Source organism: Tamandua tetradactyla, chromosome 15, assembly GCF_023851605.1.
Source record: "Tamandua tetradactyla isolate mTamTet1 chromosome 15, mTamTet1.pri, whole genome shotgun sequence".
In the NCBI taxonomy this organism is placed as follows: Eukaryota; Metazoa; Chordata; class Mammalia; order Pilosa; family Myrmecophagidae; genus Tamandua; species Tamandua tetradactyla.
Window position 1 is genome coordinate 40,735,585 of NC_135341.1, and position 10,521 is coordinate 40,746,105.

Here is a 10,521-nt window from a genome sequence, read left to right on the forward strand (position 1 = left end):
TGGATAAAGCAGGAAAGGACATTGAGGTTTCAAAATGCTGGAAAGTCTGGTATGTTTAGGGACTGCAAATGGCTCAGCAAGTGAGGAGTCGGGAGGGAGTATGAGAGTAGAACCCAAGAATTCATTTGACCTTCTCCTTCACCATGTAGTTGACATGACATCTTGTCTAGGTCTCAATTCCTATGAAGATGTCTTTGGATTGCAAATTATCACAATGAAAGAGAAGTTCTGTCTTTATAGCCTGGTGGATAAGTTCAAAGCATAGCACTCTATCACAGTTTAAAGCATAGACCTTAAAGCCCAACCTTCTGGGTTCTAAGCCTGGCCTTGCCACTTAGCCATGGGTAAATTGGCTGTATGTAAATTAACACATACATGTGTTAATTTCTACATGTGTTAAATGGGCATACCCAAATATGGTCATCAGTAATCCTTCCCATCCCTCTATGCACATGCCTGCTATTCTTCCCATCAAAAGCTGAACCTATTCGCCTTCCCCTGGAATCTAGGATGCCCTTGTGACTTACTTTGACCAACAGAATGGGCAAAGTAAGTCTCAACCAGTTCTAGGCCTATGTCCTGCTCGTGCGGCCTTTGGGAAGCCAGCCACCATACTGTAAAGAAACGTGGGCTACAGTACTAAAAAGACAAAAACCCACACAAAGAAAAAAAAATGTCACTTAAAGGAGCCCAAAGACATAGTTGAATCCTCCTTGAACCTTCCAGCTTAGTCTAGCCACCAGATGAATTCAACCAAGTGCGAGACCCCAGTTGATACTACATGGAACCGAAGAACAGCCTAGCTGAGCCTTGCCTGAATTTCTAACCTAAAGAACCATGAGAAATAATAAATTGCTATTGTTTTAAGCCACGATGTTTTGGAGTGGTTCTTTAGATAGCAACAGATCCCTGATACAAATGTGTTATTTAGATAGGACTATCTCTTAAAGCTGTGTGAAGGTCAAATGAGATCACGTGTAAAGCTCAGGTCCTGTGCTATACTAGGCACTCAACTAGTAGCTATCACTGTAATAGTAGTAACATGAGTAGGCTCCATGAGAGTTGTTGTCATTTTGATGTTAGGACCTTAAATAACACAAGCCAGACTCACTTACCAACACTTTAAAAATGAAATGCTATTTCTCTGAGTGATCATTCGAGCCAAACAAGATCATAAACCCAAGTGTGGGCCCGTGAAATCAGGTAACAGGTGTGGTCCCACAAACAGGAATATGTTCATAAAAACTGATTTTTTAAATACCATTAAAATGAAGATGAACAACTCTAAACCTCTCCCTGAGAATGTGGAGATTGATGAGAGAACAACCCCAGTCCTGGAGCCACTGGGGCCATAAAGTGGGAGACTGATATAATAAAAACTGCATTTTAGAGGCAGCTGTGTGGAGGATGGATCCGAGAAGGGGTAAGATGAGAGAGAATGACAATTAGCAACCAAATGTCATGGTCCAGGCTATAGATGTACAAGATCCAACCCAGGGGAAAGGAGAGGCATACAGGCTAGGGATGCGGGGGCATGACATCAGCCATTTTTAGATTTGAATATGGGAAGGGGGCCTGGAGGAAGAGAAAATGTGGGGAGAAACTCTTGAGTTCGGTTTGGGATAAATTGGATCTTATGTCTTGGATTGGTCCTGGAGACCTAAAAAGGAGATTCTTCTTCAAGGAGAATTCTATGAGTATAGCGCAGGGCAGACGTCTGGCCTCAGGCCATATTAAGGGGGAATGCCTAAGCAAGCCTTGCACTACAGAGGTGGTACCTCATTGAGACAAGGAGGCTGAGCTTTTACAGCCAGGTATTAGGCAGTCACTGCATAGGTTCAGGAGGGTGTGAACCCTCCAGGAATCTCTGAGCAAGGCAGCTCCCATAGGCTAAACCAGCGATTCCCAAACGTGTCTACACACTGAAATCACCAGGGATCTTCAAAAACGCTAATGTCTATCTCTTCCGCAGAGATTGATTTACTTGCTCTAAGGTGTGGCCTGGGCTTTGGAATTTTTCAAAGACCCCAGGAGACTCGAATGTGAAGACAAGCTTGAGCTAAGGGCACTCTTTCAGAAAAGCTTACGGGTGTGAACAGTTAGCAGCCAGCACACAAAGCCCTGAGGAAGTGGGTGCACCGGCGCATAGAGGCCTGGGTGGGGACTACAGCACCTGCAACATCACACTACACCAGCACGTCTCAAATTCCAATGTGCATTAGAATCTCTCGGGTGCTGGCTCTGACGGCCAGCTGTTTGGTCAACCACTAGCCTACATGTTGCTGTGAGGTATTTTATAGATGATTAACATCTGCAGATTATTGACTAACAAAGGAGAGAACCCTCGATAATGTGGGTGGGCCTCATCCAATCAGTTGAAAATCTTAAGAGCAAACGCTAAGGTCTCCCACAGAAGAAATCCTGCTTCAAAACGAAATCAACTCCAGCCTGCATTTGCAGCATATCAGGTTTCAGCCTTGCCAGCTCCACAATCACATGAGCCAATTCTTTAAAACAGATCTCCTTAAATATGTATATGTCCTATTGGTTCTGTTTCTCTGGAGAACCCTAACTGACGCAGGACGTTTTACTAAGATGCGGATTCTGATTCAGTAGGTCTGGCTGGGGTGGGGCCTGACAGTACGTGTCTAACAAGCTTCCAGACGCTGCTGCTGCTGATCCAAGGACCGCACTGAGCAGTGAGGCCCTTAACCAAAGCTGACAGATTATGAATCTGGAGCTCAAGAAGGAGATTTGGGCTGAATACATGGATTTGGGGGGTGCTTGTATTAAATGTGATTATTGAACCATGGAAGTGAGTGAGGGCATTTGGAGAGCCCATGTAAACAGATCAGAACAGCAGGTCAAGGCCAGAGCCCTGAGGAATGTGGGGGCAAAACTGCTGACAGTCCTGCCACTGGGAAGAGAGTATGTATGGACTGTTCCTTCTTGAAGAATTTTGCTGTGAATGGGAAGGGGCAAGCAGGGGGTGGGACACAGACTTGAGTGTGTTTTCAATAGAAAAAAATACTTGGGCAATATAGCCATACAACAGTTGTCATGGTCAGATCAAAGGAAATCAGAAGCATTGGAGGAGCAGAATAATAGAGTTGATCCAGAATACAGACTCTGGAGCCAGCTTTGTCCAAGTTATTTACTGTGCCTCCGTTCCCTCATCTGTGTAATGTAGATAATAACAGCAGCTGCCACTTGTGTTTGCCATGAGATCAGTTGCATTTGTGGTAAGGAGTAATTTTTTTTTTCAAATCAATTGTGAAGTGCTTAGAATAGACATAAGAAGTGTCATATAAGTATTAGCTATTATGATTATAGAAATTATGCAAGAGGAGCAGCATTTTCTATGATTACTCACCCAGTGGTCAGACTTTCTCCAGTGAATTGATATGCAAGTGCAATTATACAGCAAGTCTAAATATTCTCTACTCAGAAATGACAATATTACTTCAATAGAGGGCAGTGGCTGACAGCAAACTTCTGGGGCATCTTCAGATCAAAACTGCCAAGAAGACTGAGCTGCCTGATGTAGCAGGGACCTTCAGGACATCAGCACCTTCAAGATCCAGCTGCTTATCTCACTAATGTAGACCCTGAGCCCCTCTCTTCTCAGGGAAACATGAAAGCTGATCGGGACTCACAATTCCATCTTTTAACTCTGATGCTGACAATTTCAATAATCTTTTTTTTTCCAAAATAAGGTTTACCATTTGTTGAGCCCCTACTAAATGTCCGTTGTTGACCAACATCACTTCTAATCCATCAATCTCTGCAAGATGAGTGTTGTCCCCATTTTATAGTGGAGGAAGCTGAGGTTCAAGTGTCTTCCAAATTTGTCCGAAGGTGCAGGGTCACGTGGGCCAGTTCTTTAACATACAATCCTGAGCAGTGGTTCTCAGTCTTGGTCACACAGAGAATCACCTGGAAATCTTGGTGGTCCATGTCTGCACTTGCAGACCAAATAAATAGGAATCTCTGGCTGTGAGACCCTGACATCACTGTTCTCACAGCTGCACGAGGGATTCACTGTATAACTAAATTGAGAACCACTTTTGCTTCCGCAGTTCTGACTCTCAAACCTGGCCAGTCCTCAGCATCCACCCTGGAACATTTTTCCAAGCCCCTTAGGTGCACAGAATTTAATTGAAAGTTCTTATCATGGATTATTGTAATCATTGGTCCATGCAAAGTTCTTTCTATTCTATTTTATTTTTCTTATTTTCCTCCTTCCTCCCTCATTCCAAGTTCATACCCTTCCACGCTCTCAGGTACTATCTTCCTAGTATATTTAATGTAAATTCTTCTCGTTAACTTTCAATAGATTAGATAGATAGATACAGATGATGTATGCTCTTGAAAAATCCAGTGTGTGTGTTTTAATTTACATATGGCACTGTGTCAGAGAGATCATTCTGATTCTCTTCTATTCAGCATTATGCTTTTGAATTGTAACCGTGTAGCTATAGCACATGCATTTGCGATTGTTGCTTTGTCTTATCAGTGTGCATATGCCATTTCCTTAGTGACAGACTCCTGGGTTGTGTCCTATCCCAGCTATCAAAACCAAACTACAACACGCATTTCCTCGCATTTCTCCTTGTGGCTAGGACAGAGTTTTTCCAAACGAGTAACCCAAGAGAGGAACTGCTGGATGGAGGGTATTTGTGATCCTGACTTCTGGATTGTTCTCTAGACTGCTATGCCAGGTCACACTCCCACCAGCCATGCCAGGGAGGTCCTCATTTTCCCCATTCTCAGTCAGCCCTATGACTTTCTAATTTTTGCCAATCACGTGGTTACAAAATGATGTCTGGGTGCTTTAATTTGCATATACCTATTTTGAAATCTCCTGTTCAAAGAACCATTTCAGATTGGAATTCAAATCTAAGAACTGTCATTGTCCCTGAGAGGTAATAGTCCTTCACAAGGAGATTCCATTTACGTTAGCTTTTTTGTTGCTCTCAACAGCCCTGGGAGGTACCCCCAGCAGATGTGGAAACTGAGACTCAGGGGATTTAATGACTGTCCCAAGGGTCACCCAGCCAATTATTACTAGAACCAGAAGAAGGAGCCATGTGTCCTGACCCCTCCTCAAGGCTCAAGGTTCTTCCTGCTAAATTATGCTTTATCTGGAGCTAGAGAGAGAAGGCTTTCCTTGGGGCTTTTTTTTTTTTCCTGCACCTGTTGGTACTTGTGGATTGCTGGTTTCTCCAGTACCAGTCTGGGATATATTAGGAACGAGAACACCCAGGGAACTTACCACCTCAGATCCTGAGATCCCTGGCAAATCTTCCTTCTTCTCTCCACATTTCAGAATCTTCTTATATTTGTTACATATATGATATTCAGGGTTTTTAGCTATACTTAGCAGGAGGAATGGGGAGAAATGATTCTGCTACAGCTTGCCCCAGAATCAGAAATCTTAGGTCTCAATCATAGCTGTTCTTTAAAAAAAAATTAGGTGAATTAAGTACAAAGAATGCTTCAGAGCATTGAGAAGGTAAGAGATGAAAAGTTTATTGAAGAAACATCACATATCACTGCAGCCTGTGGCAGAGGCAAAATGGGCCAAAAAGAAAAAAGAAAAAAGGCCAGATATGTGAGGATGGAAAGGAGGAGGAGCGTGGCACTGAAGGAGAGAGATTTGCATTGATAGAATTTTCCTTGACCAATGTTGTCTGAAGTCTTTCCCAGCATCAAGAGGACTGTTGAGAGGTCATAGAAGGTTCTTGACGCGGTTTTGCTTTGGATGTTATATGAAATTCTTTGGGTGTAAACACAGGTAGCCAGCCAGCCTAGAATGCAAGAAAGGATAGCTTTGTTAGATCAAAGGCCCTGGAGGGGGAAGAGGGGAGAGGCTGGTTGGCGGTGGGGCCCATGGGCTTCCTTAACCTAGGCTCCTGGGAGGGTCCATGGAGTCAGTTCGGTGAAGAGGCACACATGGGTCCCAGGCTCTCTGCCTTTCTTGTGGCTCAGAGGGGAGGGCTAGGTTTTCCCATGGATACTGGGGATGGGCAGTTTCAAACACTAGAGATGTGGAAAGCAGAAGCAGCGAGGACTATTTGGAGAAGCTGAAGGCAGCTCCCCGTGTCATCAAAGCCATAAGGAAGTATCTGCCCTGCTAGTAAATTATGCCGCACAAAACAATAGAAGCCACAAAGAACTTCAACGAATCTGCAGCAAGGCCTGTTCGGAGAAGAAGCATCAGGAGTATTAAAAAGCTGGGGGTGGTTTTTTCATCCCAAGCCCTATAGAGGTGCAGGCTTTGTTCTAACTGCGGTTAAACTCAGCAGGGCTAACTGGGTGTCACTCAAAAGAGAAGCTTATGACTAAGCCAGGAAGGATGATGAGGCACCAAATAGAATTTCTTTTATGCCGTTACAGGCTTCATGCCTGCCACCATCTCTGCACTGAATAACAAGTGGCTGCATAGTGAGAAAGCTATTTCTTTGTAAATTCTTTAATTCTTCAGATCTCTTCCAGGGAGAGTCTCAGTGTGTTACTAGTATATATTGTCAAATTCTGGCTAATTTCTCTTTATTAAAAAAGGAAAGCAGCCATGTTTTCCAGAAGAATTTAGGCAGAGAATAAAAAAGTATTTGCAAAGTCCCCTTGGGGGACTGAGGAGAAAGGAGGAAATATTCAACATCTTTGTCTGGAGAATTCCTGATATTCTGGCAAACTGAGGAGACAACCGATTCAATAGGCTGAGCCCTTAATCTTGGGGTTCACCTCTATGAAACTTATTCCTGCAAAGGAGAAGCTAAGCCTACTTAGCTTGACTTAGTCATAACATGACTATGTTCCAGGGGTGTAAACCTCCCTGGCAACGTGGGACAGGACCCCCAGGATAAGCCAGGATCCAGCATCGTGGGATTGAGAGAGCCTTCTTGATCAAAAGGGGGAAGAGAAAAATGAGACAAAATAAAGTCTCAGTGGCTGAGAGATTTCAAACAGTCGAAAGGTTTTCCTGGAGGTTATTCTTTTGCATTATATAGAGATCTGTTTTTGGTTTACGGTATATTGGAGTGGCTAAAGGGAAATATCTGAAACTGTTGAGCTGTGTTCCGGTAGTCTTGATTCTTGACGGCGATTATATAACTCTAGAGCTTTTACAATGTGGCCATGTGATTGTGAAAATCTTGTTTCTGATGCTCCTTTTATCCAGGGTATGGACAGATGGGTAAAAAAATAAGGATAAAAATAAATAAATAATTGTGGGGATAAAGGAGAAAAAAATGGGTAGATGAAAATACTAGTGACCAGTGAGAGGTAGGGGTAAGAGGTATGGGATGTATTTATTTTTTCTTTTTTCTGGAATGATACAAATGTTCTAAAAATGATCACGTTGATGAATACACACTATGTGATGATACTGTGAGCCACTGATTGTACACCGTATATGGTCTGAATGTCTGGGAAGATTTCTCAATAAAAATGAGTTTTAAAAAAAGAAAGCAACCACTTCACATCCACTAGGATGTCTATCATTTTAAAAACAGAAAGAAAGCAAGTGTTGGAGAAGATAAAGAGAAGTAGGGACCCTGGAACATTTTTGGTGGGAATATAAAATTCCGAAGCCACTGTGGAAAGCTGTTTGGCAATTCCTCAGAAAGTTGATATAGGATTACTACATGACCCAGCAATTCTACTTCTATGTATATGTTCAAAGGAAATGAAAGCAGAGGGTCAAACAAATATTTATATACCAATGTTCATAGCAGTATTAGTCACGATAGCCAAAATGTGGAAGCAATCCAAGTGTCCATCAACAGATGAATAGATAAACAATATATGGTACATACATACAACGAGATATCATTCAGCTTTAAAAAGGAACGTGCTGATACATGTTACAACATAGATGAAAGGCATCATACTAAGTGACCTAAAAGGAAAATATTGTCTGGTTCTACTTATATGAAGTCCTTAGACTATGTCAATTCATACAGGCACAAAGTAGATTACATGTTACAGGTGTGGGGTCAGGGAATGGGGGTTATTTCTTAGTGGGTGAAAAGTTTCTGTTTAAGGTGATGAGGTGGTAATGGATGGTGCTGATAGTAACACCACATTGTGAAAGCAATTAATACCCCTGCATTGTACACCTGAAAGTGGTTAAAATGGGAGGTTTTATGTTGTACACATTGCTAGAAAAAACATTTTTTTTTTAATGGAAGGTAAGTCTCAGGCTCAGAAACTTTGTCAGGCAAGAGTGTTTAGTGAGCGCATATACAACTTTGTCCCCATTGTTTATTTGCTGAGGAGGGAGGAGCTTATTGTCTATTAATGAATAATGACACTGATTTTCCATTTATAATAGCAATATAAAGGTCTTTTTAAAAAAATCAAAGTAAGTTATTAAGTGACTAGTAATGCTTCAGTCATGTATGGGTTCAGCAAAACCTTGTGAAGGCAAACCGTGAATGGCCAAAGTGTGGGGGACTCTGCATTCAACTTCGAGCTCCTTGAACGTAGGAACCCTGTCTTTCTCATCCTGGACTCCCAGCATTCAGGAGTTGAATTGCATATGAATGAACAATGAGAGATTAAGGGAAGAGTTTTGAGCTAGGTGACAGGAAGAATGAAGACGTCGTTAATTAGTGGGTAACCTATCTTGGCAGGAAATTCCTATGGAAGAGGATACTGGGATGTGGTCACATTGGTGCCAGCAGGATATCCAGATGGAAATGACTGTCTAGCCATCAGGAAATGCCAAGCAAGAGGCTGGCGGTCCAGAGATGGGTGTGGAAGCCCTCCTCACAAGGCAACAATGAAAGAACCACAAAGGAGGACATGCTTCAAGGAGAGGACCCTGCATGGCCTATGTTTACAGAACAAATAAGGCAGAGGAGCCAGGGAAGGAGACAGGGAAGGCATTGGCAGAGAGCGGAGGAGAACATGGAGAGACAGAGCCACAGAGGTCAAGGGAGCAGAGAGTTTCCAGAGGGGCATACCTGAGCTCAAAGGAGACAGGGATTATAATAAGGTCATTTTATTTGGCAATCTGGCAATAACAAGATAGCCATTTCAGGACAGCAGAGAGGGGGAAAGCCAGACCTCACTGGGGAGAAGACATTGATCTGTGTGAGTAAATAAGACCATGAGCCCAATCTGCTCATTCGAGAAGTGTGGCAGTGAAAGAGAGAGAAGACTATTACTGGAAGATGCTGTTGGCAGGAGGAATATGCTATTGGGAGAACAAGGGCCCCTGCATGTTTGTGCACTGTATTAGTTAATATTGCTGTGCAACAAACTATCCCAAAAATTCAGTGGCTAAAATAATAATTTTATATTACTGTCTACAGGTCAGCTGGGCAGTTTCTGATCTGGGCCTGGCTTAGTTGGTCTTAGCTTATCCTGCAGCAGAGTGCTGTGACCAGCAGGTGAGTGACCTGGAGCTGGCTGGGACTTGTCTCCCTTTGATACCTCACCCTAAAGCAGGCTATTCCAAGAGCCAGAGCAGAAGAGTGCCAGACCAGGCTCAAAACTGGTGCAACGTGTCCTCTGCTACATTTCAGTAATCAAAACACATGATAGGTCTGGCCCAGATTTGAAGGGCTTGGATGATCTGTGAAACCACACTGCAAAGGAGCATGCATGCAGGGAGGGTAATAAATGTGGCCAGCTTTTAAAGCAAGCTGCCACATAAACTTAGAGGTGAGAACCCAAAACAACACCAGCTGAAGTATTAGAGGTAGATTGACACCATGGAGGACTGCCCTTTCCCCTCATGGGGCATGACTCCCAGGGGTGTGAACCTCCCTAGCAACATGGGACAGAAATCCTGGGGATGAGCCGGGACCCAGCATCACGGGATTGAGAAAGTTTTCTTGACCAAAAGGGGAAAGAGAGAAATGAGACAAAATAAAGTGTCGGTGGCTGAGAGATTTCAAACAGAGTCACTAGGTTATCCTGGAGGTTATTCTTATGCATTATAAAGATAGACTTTGTTAGTATATAGTGTGTTGAAGTGGCTAGAGGGAAGTATCTGAAGCTATCAAGGTTCCAGTAGCCTTGATTCTTGAAGAAGGCGGTTTATCTATTTAGTTTTTACAGTGTGACTGTGTGATTATGTAAACTTTGTTTTTTGATGCTCCTTTTATCCAGGGGATGGACAGATGAGTAAAAATAAATAAATAAATAAGGCTAAAAATTAAATAAATAATGGGGGGATAAAGCATCAAAAATTGGGCAAATTGAAACACTGGTGGTCAATGAGAGGAAGGGCAAGGGGTATAGGATGTACGGATGTTTTCTTTTTTCTTTTTATTTCTTTTTCTGGAGTGATGCAAATGTTCTAAAATGATCATGGTGATGAATACAGGACTGTGTGATAATATTGTGAGCCATTGATTGTATCATGTGGTTGGAATGTGTGTGTGTGAAGATTTCTCAATTAAAAAAAAAAAAGACCACAGGGTGAAGTTAGCCTTGGAGATGAGTTGAAGAGAAGGAAAAGGAGGCAAGTGAAGGCAGCAGTGCAGAGAGGATGAGAGCACTGAG